Genomic DNA, 21,392 nt, shown 5'->3' with positions numbered 1-21,392 from the left:
TGAGGAGTATGTGGAACATTGCTTTACTATTAAGCCAATAAGTAAACTACAAGTCTGAGTATATCTTTCAATTTATTTAACGACAATCATTGGGACTTAAGGGGAACATTGTGTATTGCAATGATACATGACTTAATTGGAGCAGAGAGGCAGTGCTGAGTTTAGTTTTGTGTTGCATAGATGTCCCCAGGATTTCTAGAGCCTTGAAGCACACTGCTGGGACTGCCTGATTGCTCTTTTTACAGTTTTTCTGTAGCGGAAACTTGGCCCACAAGCATAAGAGAGCTTTACTCTATAACTAGATTGCATTACACATTTTCTGAAGCATAGAGAAATGAAGTGATTTTCCTAGAGTCACGGGATGTTGAGCCGATACCAGGTCTTGAAACTGGGAAAAGATGAATGAATAACTGGTCGTGAATTATGACCCATATTTGTGAGACCAGTATAGAATGTTACCAAAAGTCCTATGTACAAATAGGTTGGTTTGTAAAAATCTAAATCTTTTTTTGGTCAGAATCCAACCTACAGTATGAACTTTAAGGACATAGGTTGCAAATTGTGACTCACTACGACTGAATACCATCACAGGTATGGTGGCCTGTTGGGGTCAGCACAGCACCATGTCTATGTTCGGTTTTAACTATAGAACTTTTTTTTTAATGAAGGCTTTCTCCTGAACTGGTCTGTGTTCAAAAAAAGCTTTTCTTTGGCTTGTTTAAGAGTTGGCAGTGGTCCCATGGACCACTGTCTATTCCCCTATAAACTTGTTTTTAAAATCACAAAGGGAAAGGAATTCGTTTAGTGAATGGGTTACCATTGCCTTTGAGGTCTTGATTGCTTTAGTGTTTTATGCAACCAGACTTCAGAGGCAAAACATTTATGCAAAGCATATCCACTCAGTATTTGGGAGGGATTCCAACAACCCACCCCTTCCAGATACCGAGTCTGTAAATTTTAGGGAAAATTAAACACTTTCAACTCCTAACATGGGATTAGTAAATCTAAAAAAAAGTTTACAGCCGCAAAAGCTAAATCAGAGTTTTTGCAGCCTTAATAATGCTTAGTACATTTGGCCCTGTTTCCCCAGTTGTATGGCAGACGTCTCTTGCTGCTATACCACACTTTCTTTGGTTACAGGAGAATGCAGATACAGGTGATGATTGAAGTCAATGAGGTTGAGTCTAGATTTGTAGTAAAATCAAATGAAATTCTTTATTCGGTTTGATTAAGACCTTAAAAGACACAACATCTGTAAAAATAGTGCATACAATTTCATGTTAGCTTATATGTTAGAAATGGGCGTCTCTAGTTGGCAGAGGTAGGTACCTTTGTCCAAATAGGGTCCCTTGCTTCTAGTCAGGGTAAGGGGAATACACACTTTAGATAACCCCTGGTCACCCCCTTGGTAGCTTGGCATGAGTAGACAGGCTTATCCCAAAAGCAATGTGCCAATTATATTGTACCAACACTTTAAGTAAAGGTCTGTAGCTAGTTAGGTCAAATAATTGACATAAACAGTTCTAGGTCTTATCATAATGTGCAAACACAAAATAGTATCAGTTGAAACATCACAAGTTAACCAAAAATAACACACATATGTCTAAGAAAATCTTTATCATTTTAATGTTCAGTCTTATTAATATTTTTGAATTCTCGTTTTTTTTGTATACATATATATTTATATATGTATAAAAATTACTTATCTGACCAAATAATTAATTTCAAAACAATTTGTATAAATGATATGTGACAAAATTCATATACATTAATTCATGCTATTCAGTATAAAATTGCATCATCATTAAACGATAGACGTGAAGTTGATGGGGGCAATGCGGTAGATGTAGACTACGCGCGTTTCGGCATTGCTGCCTTCATCAGGAAACCGTCTATTGCACTAGAACTGAACAAGACATGACAAAACTGTTACAATGTGGTTACATAAAACATATATTATGTACATGAGAACCTAGAAAAACTTAACAGTACTAAAACATAATAGACTGCTATGACCAAATGTACTCAGAATATAACACGTATATAATTGATTTTCTTCACATACAGTAAGCACCAATGTACAAATGCCCAGGCCAGAAATCACATATAATCAACACAATATACAGAACTTATCTCGTAGCACCTTACGCCTTTTTGTTTGATTCATTCATCTCTCATGCAGTATGAATCAACTTAACATGTTTTTATATTGACTCAACAGTAAGAACATTTATTTCTTTTGCCAATCTTATGGTTTGGGATATGGATATAGAACAGAACATTTGCCCGTTTACTCAAGTTCCATTAGATGCGAGCATAACATATCTCCTAGAACAACAGACAGAGAACGACTCAAATAATGAGTACAACACTTACTTCGATATCAAATAAAGGCTCAAAATATGAGGGTACCACTTACTTCAGTATCTGTAAGATGGATACCGATTCGGTATTTAAGAATTGGCAATCGGGATGTAGGTATAAGGCTCAAAATATGAGGGTACCACTTAATTCAGTATCTGTAAGATGGATACCGATTCGGTATTTAAGAACTGGCAATCGGGATGTAGGTATATTTACCGAATCAATTACCGAATCGGTAAGATTCGGTAATTACCGAATCGGTATTTACCGATTCGGTAATTGCCATTGAATCCTATGTGCCTTGAGGCCCATAGGAATCAATGTCAATTACCGAATCGGTAAATACCGATTCGGTAAAATTACCGAATGTACAAGGGGGACAGGGTGTCACTTTGACACCCTGTTGCACCCCTGATTCTGGCTTGTGTGCAATGTGACACACTTACATGCCCTTAGGGCATGTAAGTGTGCCACATTGCACAGGTGAACATGCACAGATGTGCATGTACACAGGAATTCGTTATTTACCATGAGATAGTATTTCATGGTAAATAACGAATTCTTAAGGGCCTGTGGCACTATTTTAAGTGCCACCTACATCTGGAATTACCGATTCGGTAAATATACTGAGTCGGTATTTTACCAAATCGGTAAATTTACAGATTCTGTAAAATTCGGGCGCCCTACATCTCAAAAACCAATTACCAGTCAGTAACAGCCGAAATCGGCCGTTACCGACCGGTAATTTGCGACCTACATCTGGCCCCAAATAACATATTTATATTCAACAGACAGCAATTTTCAATTCCAACCATTAACATCCGCAATGGTAATCATATAATGTACCTCAGATTATAGCCTGATTGTACCAACACTCACAGGATTCCTTCTTTGTGCAGGACCATATTTTCGAAACGGTGTGTCTCCAACTTGAGGCAGTCATTGGCCACTAATGCTAATATACATCAGTGTTTTCTCGGATTTGTCTATGAGTCTTCTGACTCTAACTTTTTAAAGATTGCTCCCATTCCGAATGGTGATACACATGGGCACTAACACTTTACAGATACCTACTGGTATGCAGTGTGCCCTCTAGCTACATACCCTAGATCTCATTACAGTACGAGGTACATTCCCGCCAAGCGTCTCCAAGTATTATTTTTTCCTTGGACGCTTGACATTGCGATCCTTCCCAATGTTTCACTTTATTCTTCTACAGAACATTTAGAGGGCAAGGACATTATTTGTGTCTACTTCAGTCCGCGTTTGAGCCTTGAAGAAGTCATCGACACGACGAAACACGTGTCGGCTGTCTGCATCAACGTGACTACAACATTCCAACGATATGATAAACTTTATTGATATTTCATATATCGGCAATATTTCATTTGGATTGTCTTGCGTTTGGACCATATATGACTGTGCACATATTTGCTTTTCTCCACTGGATTGTTCGAAATAAAAATTGACCGACAGTAAAGTCAGTCTCCTAAACAACTTTGCTGTGCTCTATATTGCATATTTTCAATTTGTTTATTGAGGTGAATCTTGGTTTTCCTCATACGGGGTAACACTGAGTAAGTGCACGGTGTTTTGTATTGAGCACGATTATATACGTAGTTCCTTTATATTGTGCAAAACGTTACGGAGGTGCTGATTGCTATTCTTATAACAACTGCCATTTGTTCTCAGTGTAATACGCACGGTAACGTAGTAGTAAAAACACCACAAATGGACACCACACCAGTTTAGTTTAGAAAAATAAAATATCTTTATATAAACTTAACAAGGCTAAAACTACAAAAATCCAACCCACTCAGTTAAAAATATGACTTTCAAAAGGTTTCAAGAGCTTGTACCATAGAAAACTATGAATGAACAGATGCATAGTGAAGAAGCATCGAAAACAAAGACATGCTTCAGTTCCTGAGACCTTGGAGAGGCAATGCAACAGTTCTGCTGCACGCAGGAGAAGTGATGCATCGATTCCGGTCTGTAGGGGGAAGTGATGCATCAATTCTTTGTGACGTTTCTGGTCCGCAGGTGAGGCATCAGGAAAAGTTATCACACAGGTGCGATGCGTTGAAATCAGAGATGCGTCAGTAATCGATGCAGTGGCAGCGAGTAGCACTACATCAGGTTTCTTCGGCCGCGAGCCCTCGATACATCGATTTATACAGGGGCGACAGGCGGTGCGTCGGTTTCCGTAGAAGCACGGCGATGCATGGAAATTCTTCTCGTGCCATGGAGATGCATCAGAAAAACAGTTTCAAGAAGATCGATGTGTTGTTTTTGTAGTTCTTCAAGTTCATTCTCTCTTCCAGCTCCCAAACAGCAGTAACAACCTCCAGAGGTCCAATACAGGCACAGGCATCTCCTGGCTGGTCAGAACTCACAGCAGCAGAGTTCAGGGGAGCTGAGGGTGAAGTATTTGTGTACCTGAGACTTCAGAACAGTAGGCCAGCACACACAGGTCCTTGGACATCTCCTTCAAGCAGAGTGCACAGCACACTGCAACGTCTTTTTCCATTCCCTGGCAGAAACAGCAACTGTAGGCCAACCCCACACAGCACACAGCAAAGTGTTTCTCCTCAGTCAGTATTTCCAGCTCTTCTCCTTGGCAAAGGGTCCTCTTGAATTCAGGAGATGATCTAAAAGTTTGGGCCCCTCTTTTTATACAGTAAATCTCTTTGTTCTCTCCTAGCCCAGGGCTCTGAGCCCAGTCAAACCAGTTCTGGGGGCACTTTGCAAGTGCACAACAACCTCCATTGTCAGTGTGCGTCCTGGCTCCAGACACAACTCAGGTGTGCAGAGCCATCATTGTGGAAGGCAGGCTCAGCTATATTCAGGTGCATGTGCTACTCCTCCCACCACTCCAAATGCAGACCAGGCCTATTCAGCCTAGCGCTGACTCATCCAGACTCTCTGGAGCCACTGTACATCCCCAGCCCCATCCTCATCCTCACTACAATGCCAGACTGTCAATACACATCCTAGCAGAGGCACACTGGATGGCTAAGCAAGAAAATACCTACTTTCTAAAAGAGGTATTTTCAAACACAGAAGGTAAAAATCGCCATCACTAAAAGATGCATTTTGACATTCTGAGTTCAGGCATACTAAACTTTATTTTCCTATCTGGGTCCCAGGGGAAGTTATGCTTATAAGATTTTATAATCAAACTTCCCATTCTATCCTATGGGAACAGATAGCCTTACAACAGTAAAAAACGAAATTGGCAGTATTTCACCATCAGGACATGCCGCACACATCAGGGCATGTTCAACCTTTCACATACACTGCACCCTGCCCAGATGGGTACCTTGGGCCTACCTTAGGGGTTACTAATATGTAAAAAAAAAAAGGGAAGTTTAGGGCCTGGCAAGTGGGTGCACGTGTCAGGTTGACCTGGCAGTTAACAAACTGCACACAGGCACTGCAGTGGCAGGCCTGAGACATCTTTTCAGGGCTACTTATGTGGGTGGCACAAATAGTGCTGAAGGCCCACTAGTAACAGGCCCTGGCACACTCAGTGCACTTTACTAAGGGCTTACCAGTAAATCAGATATGCTAATCATGATAACAATTTACACAGAGAGCATATGCACTTTAGCACTGAATAGCAGTGGTAAAGTGCCCAGTGTCCTATTGCCAACAAACACAGGTCAGAAAAAAATAGGAGGAAGAAGCAAAAGGTTTGGGGATAACCCTGCAAACAGGGCAATTTCCAACACTATATATAAGAGCACTACGCACAGAGAAAAAAAATCAATAAATATACAATTACCAAAACATTCAATTATTCATTCCAGTTCTTTCGCATAATAAATACAGCTCTTAAATAACTTAGAACATTTGCTATGACATATTCATCTAATAACATCTGTAAATATATAAAAGCCCGGTGTACTTGTAAGAAATCTTTCATTTGAAAACTGGTACACTAAAAACTCTCCTGGGTTCCATGTAAACAGTGCAGGACATTATATTTGCATTGAGATTTGTTATCATAATCGGAGTTTTGCAAGGCAATATCTATCCCTATTTTTTTTACTACAGTAAGATATGGCCCCATGACTGATGTGGTGGTAGTGAAGACATATTTCCTAAAAAGTGGATTTCAACAACTCTACCCCTTTCCTATAATGTTCTTTTACCCATTTCTGGTCCCATCTATGGATATCCGCGGAGTTGGTACACATCTCCCGCCTTGCCAGATTGGAGAGAGAGTCCCTTATATACCTAAACCATGGAATTTTATAGGCCTGGTCAAGTGCCATACAATCCCTCATAATTAATCGAATCAGACCCAGCTCCTCCCTGGACCAAATCCTAACCCAACTCAGCAGAGGGCGCAAGGCAATCTGGTGACTTAAATACCTGACCCCAGCTCTTCATGTACACAGAAGGATGATGAACTTTGTGGCACACAGAGTAGACGTCTGAGAAGTTTTCCCTCCACCTGGCCCCGCCAGCGTTGGTTTGATTCTTATAATAACAGTGTAAATCTGAGTAGTTCAGTCGTGCTTTTTTAGAAAGCGCTATTCACACTTTTCAGAGACGTCTGAAGTGGGAAGGGAAATCCGCCTCAGCTGAGCGGATATACTCTGTGTATTGGCTAAAGGTTTAGCACGCTTGTAAGGATAAAAAGTTCCCACATTGTTCAAAACCCTTAATTTCTACAAACGTTTTGTTCCTTCTCCATTTAGGAATGTTTTTTTTTAAAAATAATTTTTATTAGCATTTCAAGAAACCAACATACAGTATACATCCACAGGTTATATGCATATCGTAGCCAGCATACATATAGAAACCAATAGAATGTAGATGTCTCAGCACGATACCTTCATGTATATGTAGACATTACCATAAAGGAGAAAACACCTCAACTCCCCCCCAACCCACCACCTCCCCTACCCCACCTACCAGGTAATTCAATTGTTTCAAAGTCCTTCCATCGAGACAACTCCAGTAAGGCATGTGCCGCATGTCGGATATTGTGTACAGTGAGTAGCCTCCTCGCAACAATACAATATAGCATTCAGGATCAACAATGCCAAGTGTCCCCAAACAGTGATAGATCCAAGAAAAAAACTCACAGCAACACTATGTGCCAAGCCGCTCCTCCCCAACTAAATCAGGGTGCGCAATCATGTATGTCGTCATAAGGCTCCTGAAGTCCTTAGGGCAGGAAGCCTCAGGCATCTCCTTCCCATAAGTCTGCAACTGGTCTCTACAGTAAGCCAGGTCCGTGAGCCACAGTTTTATAGTAGGGGCAGATCGCGAACCCCATCTTTTCGCCACCATCCGTTTTGCCATCAGGGTGGAGACCGCCACAAAGCGTCGGCTGGCAGTCTTTAAGCGATTGACATAACCCAGGAGACATATCTCAGGAGTACAATAAACAAGTTCCAATACCACGTCCGATAGTATGTGAGCCACCTCAGCCCAGAACGCCAAAACCTTCCCACACAGCCAGGCCACATGAAAGAAATCCGCATCTTCTACTCCACATCTCACACACTTAGCAGATTCTCGAAGACCATACCTATGTAGTTGTAGTTGAGAATAATATATTTGGTGCAAAAAACTTAAAATGAATAATCCTGAGATTACAATTGGCAGTTAGGCGTCCTGTGAGTTGACAACAGGTCGGCCATATCTCCATCGGAAGCGGGCTGCCCATCGCAGTTTGCCAGCGTTGACGCGACTGATGATCCTCAAACTCAGTTTCCCTCTGAGAGGCATAGTAAAGCAGACTAATAAGTCCCTTACGGCTTGCTCCCGTTAACATTACCTGTAATGTAATGTAATGTAATGTAATGTAATCTGTATACTTGTAAAGCGCACTGTTGCCAGCCGGCGTCCTGGCGCTGTATACCGCTGGGGAACCCGTCCTGGCTTTCCCTGTGGGATGGTCCCTGCTGGGAATCCCCAAGGTGGAGCCAGGCATCCCCGGCATTGATGGGGCCGTTGTGGAGATTAGGCAAGCTAATGCCCAGAGCTGCCGAGTGCGACCCCTTATTAGAATAGGCACCGAGGCGAGAATTATCGAGTCCGCTGACCCTGGTCCGCGACCCTGCCGCGTCAGGAATCGAACCCTGGTCCCGGGCCGACTTCTGCTTCCGGGTCTGCCGCCTCTAACCAGTGAGCCACACCACTCCACAATGCCCTAAGAGTCGTAGGCTCCTCGGGAAAGTTCGGATATACATCCCGTACGGCCTGCCGGACGCGGACATACATGAATCTGAACATAAAAGGACGATTAACGTCAGTTAGGGCTGCCTCAAGAGTTTTGAATTGACCCCCTGCGTACAGGTCGCCCATACGGACTGGACTATACCCGCACCCGAAAGCTCTTTCAATGCAGCGGGCTCCCTCGCAGCTGAAATTCCGGGATGAGAAGCTATGGGCAGAAAGGGGGCATACAGATACGGAAGTTGAACTCTAGTAGCCAGAGCCTCGAATGCCGAAGACGTACACCAGGAAGGGTAAATCTCCTGCCGAGGCCCACCGGAACCGCCCGATAAGACCATAGCCTGCACCGGAATAGGGCGAACAGCGTCTGCCTCAACCGATACGTGCGGCTGAAAGCACTCCGGAAAATGTCAATAATGCGCGAAATGCACTTGTGCACAAAGGTAGTATTGGCGAAAATCCGGAGCTTCAAAGCCACCCCTGTCAAACGGCTGCACTAGAAGATCCCAGCGGCATCGTGATTTCTTACCCCCCCAGACAAATTTAAGTATAGCCGACTGCAAAGTTTGGAAGAAGGCCAGATTAAGGTTTTTTCTTTTTTTTTTTTAAGGTTTTTTTTTTTTGTGCAAACTAATCAGATTATTTCATTGTAAAGCATAGCATTCAAGACATAAAAGCAAAAAAAAAAGATTTCTCCAATAGAGAGATTAAAAAATAAAGAAAAGCAGAAAAAAAATATACTTTTTGACGATAGTACATCACATATTTTACCAATTCGTTTCCCCTTGGATCCATTGTTGGATCGGTGCCCAGATTTTCTTCCCCAGTTGTTTCCTTTTTCGTCCTTTTGTTGCATAAATAGCGAGTTCGAAATTAAATTTGGCTAGTAACCGAGCCCTCCACTTGGGAAAAGAAGGTGGTTCAGGGCTAATCCATTCCTGGGTGATGCATGCACGAAATTCGGACATCATAATAAAAATCAAAGACCGTTGTTCTTTTTCTAAAGAGTCTGATGATAGTCCAAATAAGATCAGCTATGGGGTGAGAATTACTGTTCTCCCTAATATAATCTGAATAAATTTCTGAATTTCTGATAGTATAACGATTAAGCTTAATGGGAATATTAATGAAAAGGAACAACAGCTTAGGTAGGAAAACCAGTTTTTACGACAGCGATCCTATCCGCCAGTGATAGGGGAAGATGTGCCCACCTCTCCGCCTGCTCCGCTATACATATAACGGCACGCCCATAATTCTCTGTGACCACCACCATGGGCGCTCAATGGATCATCACTCCCAGGTACTTTACTGGCTCTGTAGTCCAGGACAGTGGGAAGTCCAGTTCAACCTCTTTTGTGTGCTCTGTTAAAGGAAAAACCACAGACTTGGACCAATTAATGCCCAAACCAGAAAACCTCTCAAATTGAACATACTCCCTCAGTAGCGGTGAAAGATAGCTATCACATACTATCAGAGGGCGTTTCGGAAATCCTAAAGCCGCTGCTGAATGTTTTTGGCAGAGCTTGCATGCTAGGGGTTCTATTATCAAAGAGAAGAGTATGGGGGACAGGGGCAACCTTGTTGAATGCCCCTTTCTATGGAGAATAGGGACGAGACCCTGCCATTGACTCATACTCTGGCGACCGGACCACTATAAAGAACCTGAATCCATTGGAGAAAGAAGGGGGGGAACCCCATTCTATTCAGAAGCGTGAACATATAGGACCAATGCACAGAGTCAAAGGCCTTTGCTGCGTCCAGTAGCACAGCAACGGCTTGAGAGTCAGGGTCGAAGTAATACAGCGTGGAAAATAGTGTAACAGGTTGTGCATAGTGGATCACTCCATCACAAAACCAGACTGATCTGGCAAGACCAGAAGGGGCACCAAGGGCTGAAGTCTAGTGGCAATCACTTTCGCCAAGATTTTGGTATCGATTTCCCACCCCTTACCCTGGAGCAATTAGATTCTCTCCTAAATAGAATTAAATCAGGCTCGCCACTGGATCCCTGCCCTTTGAAGATCCTGAAAGAATGTAGGGAAACTTTGCTGCCCCCTATTTTGGAGATAATGAACTGTGCCATGATTCAGGGCATTTTCCCTGCTGTCTGGAAGAAGGCTATAGTCAAGCCCTGCTTAAAAAACCGACTCTGGATCCTGAAGTCCTTAAAAACGTTCGCCCTATTTCACTGCTGCCTGCTCCAGCTAAAATGCTTGAATGCCATCTTAATCAGCACTTGACTTCCTTTCTTGAGGTCTCTGGGTTTTTGGACCAATCCCAGCACGGTTTGAGAAAGTTTCACAGTACTGAGTCGGCTCTCACGGTAGTGGTTGACAATATCAGATCTAGGGTTGACCAAGGCCAGACTATTTTGCTGGTCTTGCTCGACCTGACTGCAGCTTTAGACACCCTATCTCCTCTGACCTTAACAACTAGGCTAAAGGAGATAGGGGTGGAGGGCCCAGCACCGAGCCTCCTGTCCTCTTTCCTCAGCCAAAGAGAGCAGAGGGTCAAGCTAGGAGAGTTCCTCTCCCCCTGCTAAGCCTGTGCATTGTGGGATCCCACAGGGGTCGGCATTGAGTCCGACCCTCTTTAACATCTATGTGGCCCCACTTGCCAGGTTAGTAAGATCGCACAGGATGGAGGTGGTGTCATACGCCGATGACACGCAGATCATGGTGTCCCTCTCCCACTCGGTGAGTACCTCCGCGTTCAGCTTCAGGAACTGCATGCAGGCAGTCTCCGAATGGATGATTCTAAATTCACTGAAGCTGAACGGAGAGAAAACCGAGGTCCTGATCTTCGGTAAAGACCAAAACATATGGTCCAGTGACTGGTGGCCCCCCTCTTTGGGAGTATGTCTTGTGCCTGTAAAATCAGCCCGTAATCTGGGCGTGATTATTGATACATCACTGGCTATGACGCAGCAGGTCAATCGAACCGTGTCCACTTGTTGGGGAGTCATTAAGACTCTTAGGAAAATAGCCCACTATCTCTCCCCCCAAGCCCGGAAGCAGACCGTGGTGGCTCTTGTGGCATCACGGCTGGATTATGGTAACGCTCTGTATGCAGAAACCAACAAGAGCCTGATTTTACGCCTTCAGACCGTGGCTGCCAAATTTGTTCTGGGGGTTCCTAACAGCTCCTCTGCTACTCTAGCCAGGAAGAGTCTGCATTGGCTCCCGATCCATCTTAGGATCACTTTTAAAATGCTATGCCTGGTCTTCAGTGCTCTATCAGGTGGAGGTTCTGAAGCCATTGGCTCCCTTCTTGTCCCCTAGACCCCCAGCAGAAGCCTTCGTTCTGCCTCTAAAAATCTCTTATTTGTCCCTCGAACAAATAGAGTCAGATGGGGTGGAAGGGCCTTCTCTTCTATTGCCCCTAAATTGTGGAATGACCTCCCCTCCGAGTTAAAAGCACAACCCTCTATGGCTCTTTTTAAGAAGGCATTAAAAACGCGGCTCTTCATCGAGGCCTATCAGTAGCATGCTCTCTGACTCTGGACAATGTTTGGTTAGGCGCCTTGACGCCCGTTGGGCAAAGTTTGCGCGTTATAAATTATGTTTCATTCATTCATGATGGAGAGTGGTCTGTACGATCCGCATTGATTAGGGGGTTTGTCAGGTTTCAATAGTGTAACCAGCAAGGCCTCCCAAAGCGATGGTGGCAAAGACCCACTGTCATACGCCTCCGCATATACCTCTAACTGCCGAGGAGCCAAGAGTGTAGCAAATGTCTTATAAAATTCACTTGGCAGCCCATCCGGTCCAGCAGCTTTGCACATAGGCAAAGCCATTTCCATTTAGGAACGGTTGAGTCCATGAGCAGTGGTTCAGGGAATCGGGATGACGAATTTGCAAACACTCCTAACATTAAAGAAAACTGCAGACATACAATGACTATGAAATTGTTAGAACAGGGCATACCTGCAACAGGTGGCTATGTTACCTTCGTGATTGAAACACACGAGGTGTTCACGTGGGTCCAAAAAACACCAAACATCACTCCCACAAAGAGCTTTGGAATCACACTTGGTCTGATAAATCTTGACAAGGGCTGGAAAGGGTCTACTTGCCAGCCCAGGAGCAAAGCTAAAGACTGCTCCTATGGTCATCCGGAGCTCCTGACCTTTGGCCCCAATCAGGGGCTTCCAGCTCAGATTGGGGTCAAATAGCACACCCAAGTAGGCAAAACTCTCCACCTTTGCCGATAAGTGCCCATTCAGGCTAAAAGATTTTGTTCTGGGTTTCCTGGGCCCACCACAATAACGTGGGATTTAGTAATATTGACTGAAAGGCATAAAACCCTCATAAAGGAGTCAAATGTATTAAATAGGGTTTGTAGACCATTGGCCATTCTCACTAGCAAAACTGCGTCATCTTATTATAAAAGTACTGGTAGGAGAGATGAGTGCCAAATAATGGGCAGTCTACTTTTGCTGCAATTAATGCCTGTTCCAAGCCATTTACATACAAAGTGAATTAAAAAGGTGCAAGGATGCAACCTTGTCGAACCCCATGGCCCGTCTCAAAGTTATCAGTGCATAAGGAACCGTTGGAACGACTGACTCTAGCAGATGTCTCTGTGTGAAGCTCATGCAGAAACAATACTATATTAGGGTCCACGCCCAGACCTAGGAGGATCTTCCATAACTTACTCTGGTTGACATGGTTGAATGGCGCTATGAGCTCCATAAAGGCCATGTGGATTGTCTCTGAGCGTGCAATTGTGTATTTATTAACCACCACATATAGGTTCATCCACTAATCTATGGTGGATTTGCCCAACTGGAACCCATATTGAGAATCAAAAATTATATTGTTGTCTTCAGCCCAGCATCCTAGCCTATCTAAAAGCAACCACCCGACAACCTTTACAACTGAATCTAGTAGGGATTTGGGCCTCTAGCACTGTGGATTGTCTTTATCCCCTTTAGTAAAGATTGAGACTATGACTGATGATGACCATGAGGGAAGCGGGCCTTCCCGCACTGCTGCATTCAAGACTAAGGTCAACAATGGACCCCAAAAGTCTTGGTAACTGACATATAAGTCTGGCGGCATACCATTTGGTGATGGGACTTTTTGTCTGGTTAGGCCCTTTATGCCATTGGTTACCTCTTCCAGTGTAAACATAGATTCCATCGGAACCACCACCTGCTCCTCAGTCATAGGAGAACTGGCACATCCAAGCAGTAATATGGTGGCATGTAGCAGGCACTTTCTTGTGGGCGAAGCAGGGCTGATTTACCATGTGGCGAAAAATTGAACTATTTTTTACTGTGCTTGTTTGGACCAGTTCATCCCAGGCCATGTCCTTCAATTTGTAGTAACCTTTCTTTATCAAGATATATGTGCAACTTACCAATTTCTACTTTTAGCACACAGACCCTAATGAATGCACTCTCGCGGTCAAGATTCATTTTGAGAAAATAGCATGTCATTGTGTGTTCTGAGTTACTGGAACATTTTTGACCAGCATAGAGAAGCTGCTGCTATTGTCCATGATGTGCTTGGCAAAGGAATATATGTATCTGTATATCTGAAATCTGATAAGGCACATAGTATATAAAGAGACAATAATGGACCCCAAAGGAAGTGTGTAGAATGTCCTGGATAACATGGACTATATAAGTAGGTTTTACTTCTATGTTGCTTTTCTCCATGTGTTTGAGTAAGCCTCTTTAAAGAGTCTGCCATGTTAACCATCTAGGTTTCAGCCACGTACAATCATGCCAGAATACGTATTCTTTTAGCCTTTTCTTTCCTTTCTTTATTTCTATCTTCACTAATATGTTTTTTATCAAGTGTAAAAGCAGCATATTCAAAGCTTGTTTTTGATTTTTACTGTATATATTTAGATGTCTGTATAATTACATTTAGTATTTCTTCTGAAAGATCGTATAGATGTACAACCATGGGTGTTTGTATATTTTATTAAAAGGAACTGTATATGACATCTTGAATGTGTCAGAATTATGTAAGCAGCATTTTGTATCTATACACAAATATACCAATGATAATTAGTTAGCAATGTATAATACAAAGTGAGTTCTAATTGCTGTTTTACTTACTGTTAGATTTTTTAATCTGATGGTATTTCCTGACGAAGCGCGCGTCAAAGCTGTCATCATCCTTCCCTTTATTTGTTTAATGTGTCATGATTTTTAATGTACTATTGAAAGCTACTGAATACTGTTTTTAAATCAACAAGAATTGTTGTAATCATTAAAATCCAATGTTTTTTAATATAATTTTTTCTTGAACTCCTTGTTTTACATTGCTTTTGTTCTTCACTGCCTGGGACTGTTGTTTTTCATTTCATGAATGTCCTGGATTATCCATCAGATCAATAAAAGAGTCCAATCTGCCGTAAAAGCGCTTTGCAAAGATTCCCACCCGTTTTGCAAAAACGTTTGCCAAAGGCTGGGTTTGAAACAGGCTAATATTAAGTTGTAACACTGAGCATCCAGTGAGGAACCAACAAAATTTTCATAGCGGAACCAAAGTTACTAACTCTCCATCCATTCAAGGGTCTGGGTCCGACTCAAAAAACACTCAGTGGTGCTATGGGAAGCAGCTTCAATCAAGATGCTGCACCTTTTCCTTCTCTTCCAAACAAATATGACTTTGATGCACAACACAAACGTTTGCATGCAGTAGAACTCTTGCACACAACAGAACAATTTCATACTTGACCCTAGACCAGGCTGAAGGAAGAAACAGCTGAACCCTTTTTCAAGGATAGACTCCTCGGGGATGAACACCAGCTGATGGTTTAAAGTGCATTTTTAAGCGCATGCCTGATTGGGAACAACTAACAGTTGAAATTGACACTGATAACCCACAACTCTTCACTCAATTTTTCTGTGCTTATGCTTTCAGTCTGATATCTTCCTTTGAAAGTCTTTGGTTGTTGGATTCTTTCAACCCTTTGACTTAAGGGTACAATTTAATAGGATTGGGCCACCTCTGCAATTAGCTGAGTGCACTTAGCATGAGGCCAAGACCCCTTCTTTGAGAGAGTTCACTGTTATTAGTAGGTCAGGGTAATTTAGAAGGGAGAAAGTATCCCCTGTGTACATTATAAGGATATTTCAAGTCACCAAATAGTTCCATAACCATATAGAGGAACAAGGACAACAGCTAAGGTCACCTGCAATATTCTTATAAGGTATGCCAGGGGGTACTTTATCCCATATAATACATGGTCACACCATCACATTTCCTACAAACCACTTAAAATATTCTTGTGTAGCTCTTTCATATGAAAGAGTGAGCATGGTTGAAAACATGAGGAATAAAAACATAACCTCTAGGGCAAACTTATACAAATCAAAAACCTGTTCAATAAACATCAGTTTAATAAAAAAGAGCGGTGCTAGCTTACAATGTGTAAAACCATGTAGAAAGATTCTAGCTTTTCTCTAACTATCTAAGGAGAGCAAAAAAGAAACATGCTCTCTCTCCTTCTCATTGTAAGCGAATAACTAGAGCAGCAGAAATAAAAGCAATCTTTTGCCTTGTTTTAAACAGCTGCTACATTTATTCTCCGTGACCTGACCTGCCTTTCACCTCAGCTGTTTGCTCTGGCAGCAGGCATTGTGACGTCAGAACTGGACTGTAACATCTTATAATGGTCAAGTTCTGATGTCCTTTCTTTATAATTGGTGACTGGGTGCGTCACAAGACGCCGATTATTCAAACTCGTTGTCCTCTTTTCTCCATTAAATTACAAATAACAAGCGTCCATTTTATGTGCAAGGCCTGCATATAACTGGGAGTTATTTTGGAAACCCAAATTTGTAAATACCTGTTTAAAGTTCACCACATTGATGGAAAGGCGTTGTCTCTAACCTTTAACCTACAGTTAACATTTTCCAGTTGCCTATTCTTAGCCTTCTACTTTCATTTGATGGAATAATGCATTTACTCCTGCTTCTCTTGTGAGTATCTTGGCCGCCTTGTACCCCCCCCCCCCCTCTGGTGCTGAGCACTTATTAGGTTGCAGTTGTACAGGCACTAAGGGCCTTATTTATGAAGGCCTTGTGGCACTTTCGTGCTGCCGTTGCGTCACTTTTTGCGACACGGCGGTAGCGTAATCAATGCTCCACTTGCGCCCTATTTACAAGGTGACGAATCTAGGCAGATGCGTCACCTTGTAAAGCCCTTCGCCAAGTTATACCTTCATCAGGTATAATGTATGCAGGGGGGGCATTCCAACTGAAACTGGGTCGTAGAAGTCTTGCAGTGAAATCTGTGAGTTTTCACTGCGACACTTCTAGGACGCGCTGCGTCAAAACCTGCAGGCGTGAGGGTGACACAGTGCTATAGGCACAGGCCTACCCCATGCATTGCCGGAATTGCATCATGCTTGTCACATAACTCCAATGATGCGTGACTTTTGCACTGACAGATACGTCAGGATTCCTGACGTATCTGTCATTCCTTGCCACATGGAGCCCCGCACATCGTGTCCCAAGGAGGGTGCAGTGAAACAGTGATGCAACAGTTTTCATAAGTGAGGCCCTCAATTTGCATATCTGAAGGAGTGACTAGTGTAAGGGTTGCACAATCCGATCCTGCTTCATCTGTGTACCCCAATAGCAAGCACACTTTTAAAAACCTGATTATAAATATAAAATACGCCTTGCTGTACATTATAAAGACACTCTAAGTCACAAAAGAGCTGCGCTTCGAGGTGCCTTGCACTATCCTTTTAACATACAGCAGGGAATATATATTATTTCTTATAATACACGGTCACATCATTACCCTTCTCACAAGTCACTTAAGTCCTTGGCACCTAGCTCAGTCCTATGAAGGACACAATATGTTTACAGACATGACTAATGGAATAAAAGTAGAACAAAAGAATGTGAAATTAAATGCATCAAAAATGCAATCAATAATTTGATACAAAAAGATATTAAAATCAGTTAAATGTTGGTCCAGTTAAAAAAAATGTGCAGCTCTGAATGTGTAGAAACATGTATCTTTCCTGTAATGACCAATAGCGTTAAAAAAAGAAACATGTAACTTTTAATATTTCCTTTCTGTTGATCACTGTTAATTAAAAAAAAAATAAGAAAGTTTGAAAGTCAAGCTCTAGTTTTCTATGTTTAAACTGCAGCTGTACTTATGTGACCACCCTTTCACCTTGGCCGCGGGCTCAGCCAGCGCTTTGTAACATCAAAAATCAATTGTAATAACCTATTACAGTTGAGCAGCTATATCATTGCATTATTACAGTTGAATAGAAACGTCACAAATCGCCTGAAGTGTTCCATGCCTAATTGAATCTTTTTGCAGTGGTACTAATGCTGATTAGCCGGCTCGCGCTTTTTAATTCTGTTAGAAATAACCAGTGGATGTCAGGAGGACGAGTGCATGGTTAAACTCAGATCTGTTTACGCTCAGTTGAAATCTGTTTAAACTGGAAGTATTACGGTATTTAAACCCCTCAGATGTTAATTACAACATTCAGAGGATTCCTTCATGAAAAACATAAGGTTCTGATAATTAAACTAAAATATAATTCTTCTACAAGCATAGACAACCTTTGCAAGCCATCGAATCAAAAAAGATGGCGAGTTTCCTGCATGTGTCAATGCAAACATGCTAAGTATTTTTAGCAACAGCAGTAAATAGCCTGGCCAGCTGCACTCAGCGTATTTGTCCTTCAATTAGCGCCTGCCCTTTCATCCAGTTTATTAGATGAGTCTCTGGCATCAAGGACATCCTATTTCAGTCCTTGGCATTCATTTAACAACATAATGAATTGTGGGATTTGAAGTCCTCCTTCACTTGAAATGAGCCAGCGGTAATCGAGTTTGATGAGTTTTTACTGAGATGTCTGAATGATACCCTCTGTTCACACACGTTACATGGCTTTACTTCTGGTACATTTGGCAGAAAGCAATGCTTCGCCATGCAAGAGGTGCCTCTGGATACAGCCAATAAGAAGCCAAATCTAAAATTGGTGGCCACCTTATACAAGATTACGATGTCTGAACGAGTGGCACCTAATGGAGTACTCACGCCTCTGGTTTGTTCTTGGCTGAGTTCATTTTCTTTTTTCTTCTTTTCTCGTTTTATTTTCTTTCCCCTTATTATAAAAGGCGGTGTTGCAAAAAGGGATGTCTTTAGATGCAAGTTGAACCACCACCTAAATGCATGGAACGCATAAGATATATGCCGCCCGACCTCCGGGTTGTGGGCTAAACGGCTGTGTATAAGAAACTGGAAAATTGTACGTTTATCTGCCCCTGCTTGCAGGACCAAAAGTTTATATATTTGTAAGCTGCATTCATCGCATGATTAAAAAAAACGAAAAAACAAACGATATGATTACTAGGAGCAATAAATAGGCCAGGGTTGAAGAAAGGAGCAATTGCACTATGAATTGAGCTCTAACCATTACATCAAAAATGGAAAGATTTGAAGGGGTCTATCTGGTAACAAATAATACAAAACCTTTACTAAACATTCATTAAAGATAACACACCTAAATGTAATAACAAATGTAGCATATGTGAAAGGAGTGATAATATTGTTTTGGCTGTTATTGCTAATTTGTTAGGCAAAAGTTGTTTATTTAATTATGGAGTTTTATGTAGAGCTGACCAGACCCATGGGTATCGGAGCGCTTTACAACATTGTTTCAAGATAGTTAAACATATTAGAACATATTAGAACAATCCTCAGCAAAAACGTTTGGTAGTCCAAGGGTGCTGAGGCTTCTAGAGGTAGTGGTAGAGTCCAGAGGTAGCCTTGTTGAATGCTAAATTTCGGTAGACCGAAGAAGTTCGGCAGTCCAGGAGTGCCGAGTCTTCTAGGGGTAGTGGAAGAGTCCTGAGGTAGCCTTGTTGAATGCTGAATTGAGGTTCAGGATCGTGAGGCCGCTTAAAAATGTGCATAGTTAGTTTTGAGGCGGGCTGAGGAGGATATGAGCAGTGTATAGTCAGAGAACACCGGCGTCAGGGATAGCGTGGCTATCCATTTGGGAGGTCGCGGTTCGGCAGAAAGGGGTTTAAGGTGCTTTTTGAATTTTGTGAAGGAAGGGATAGTTCTGATGTCTGCTGGGATGGAGTTCCAATTTTGGGTTCGGTTCCAGCAAATGATCTCGCAGCTGTTTTGTGTTTGCGTGTTCTCAAGGGGATGAGAAGGAGGGAGTTTGAGCTCCTGAGGTTTCTCGTCTGACCGGCCCTCTAAAGTCTGGCAGCTAGATAGTCCGGTTTTCCAGTGTGGAAGGCTTTGTGCGTGAGGCATGCCGTTCTAAAATTGGCTCGCTGTTCAACTGGGAGCCATTTTAGTTCTCTTAGTGCTGGTAAAAAGTGATCATATTTCCTGATTCCAGTGACCATTCTGGCCGCTGTGTTGAGGGTTGTTCTGAGGGGAGCCAAGTTGGATTTTGAGGCGCTGGTTAGGATTGCGTTGCCATAATCGAGCCTGGATAGCACCAGGGATTGTGTGGCTTGTTTGAGGTCTTTAGCAGGGATGGATGGTTTGATTTTGTATAGAAGCTTTAGGTTGAGGAACGCAGTCTTTGCAGAGTTTTTGATGTGGTTGGTCATGTCCAGTTTGGGGTCTAGGGTGATTCCTAAGGATTTTACGGATTTGGCCAGGGTGAGATTACCTTTCAGAGCGTCCAAAGCTTTAAGACACTCAGCAATTTGTGGGTTCTCTTCTTTGTTGGAGATGAGGAGGATCTCTGTTTTTTCTTGATTGAGTTTAAGGTGATTTTGGGATAGCCAGCGTTTAATTTCTTTTAGAGTGTTTTTGGGTCTGAGGATGTATTTTGGGGATGAGGTTTCTAGATAGATCTGGGTGTCATCAGTGTATAGGTGGAAGGGGATCTTTGCCTTTTTAAGAATGGTGGTGAGGGGTTCCATCTATATGTTGAACAGCTGTGGTGAGAGCACTGAGCCTTGGGGTACACCACTGCTGACAGGGTGGAGGTCAGAGGTAAAGTTTTTGATTTTTATCTTTTGCGAGCGGTTCTGGAGGAAAAAGGTGAATCATCAGAGGACCTTTTCATCAGCACCAACCTTTCTTGTATGGCCTTGGTGAGAAGTTGATAATCTACCATGTCAAAGGCTGCTGACAGGTCGAGGAGAATGAGAAGGCAGCATTGTCCGGAGTTTAGTCACTGGTGGATGTCGTCTGTGATGTTCAGGATCGCTGTCTCAGTGCTGAAACCTTTTCTGAAACCCGATTGGTGGGGGTCAAGAAGGTTGATGTTGTCCATGTGTTGAGTCAGCTGTGAGAGGACGCATTTCTCCAGGATTTTGGATAGGAGGGGGAGATTGGAAACGGGTCTGAAGTTGTTCAGGTCTGTGCAGTGTTTTTTTTAGTAGTGGCGTGACTTGGCCAACTTTGAGGCAATCAGGTATAATGCCGGATTGCAGGGAGCTGTTGATGATTCTGCACCAGAAAGGAGCTATGGAGAGTTTGAGATTTTTGGTCAGTTTAGTTGGTATAGGGTCTAGGAGGTGAGAAGCAGGTTTGGAGGTTGAGATTAGCTTGATAATCTCGGTTTCTGTGATGGGAGCGAAGGCCTTTCATGTAGTTGCGCTGTGAGGGCATGTGTTTTCTATAATATCTAGGGGCAGGCTTTCGCTGGCGGGATCATTGCTGGTGTCTAGCTAGTGTTCAATCTTGGTGATTTTTTCTTCGAAGAAAGTGGCGAAGTTTTCGCAGAGTTCCGTGGAGGCCTGGGTGAAAGTTGTAGTGGGCTTTGTGGTTTGTCACTTGATGATTTTAAATAGTTCATTGGGCCTGTTTTTTGCATTGTCCAGGGCGGAGCAGAAGAAGTTGTTTTTTCATTGT

The 21,392-nt window shown here is 42.7% G+C and overlaps 1 long non-coding RNA gene across 1 annotated transcript in view; it reads right to left on the bottom strand.

Moving 5' to 3' along the window:
• Positions 1-1,716: 1,716 nt before the first annotated feature.
• Positions 1,717-21,392, bottom strand: part of LOC144752037 (uncharacterized) — a 287,174-nt gene continuing 267,498 nt past the window's right edge. The window contains exon 4 of the long non-coding RNA XR_013594011.1: positions 1,717-1,906. This is a non-coding gene — a long non-coding RNA (uncharacterized LOC144752037). The remainder of the gene's footprint in view (positions 1,907-21,392) is intronic.

Source organism: Lissotriton helveticus, chromosome 4_2 (genome assembly GCF_964261635.1).
Source record: "Lissotriton helveticus chromosome 4_2, aLisHel1.1, whole genome shotgun sequence".
Taxonomy (NCBI): domain Eukaryota; kingdom Metazoa; phylum Chordata; class Amphibia; order Caudata; family Salamandridae; genus Lissotriton; species Lissotriton helveticus.
The sequence above is the reverse complement of the archived record's forward strand: the minus strand, read 5'-3'. Positions and strand labels throughout refer to the sequence as shown.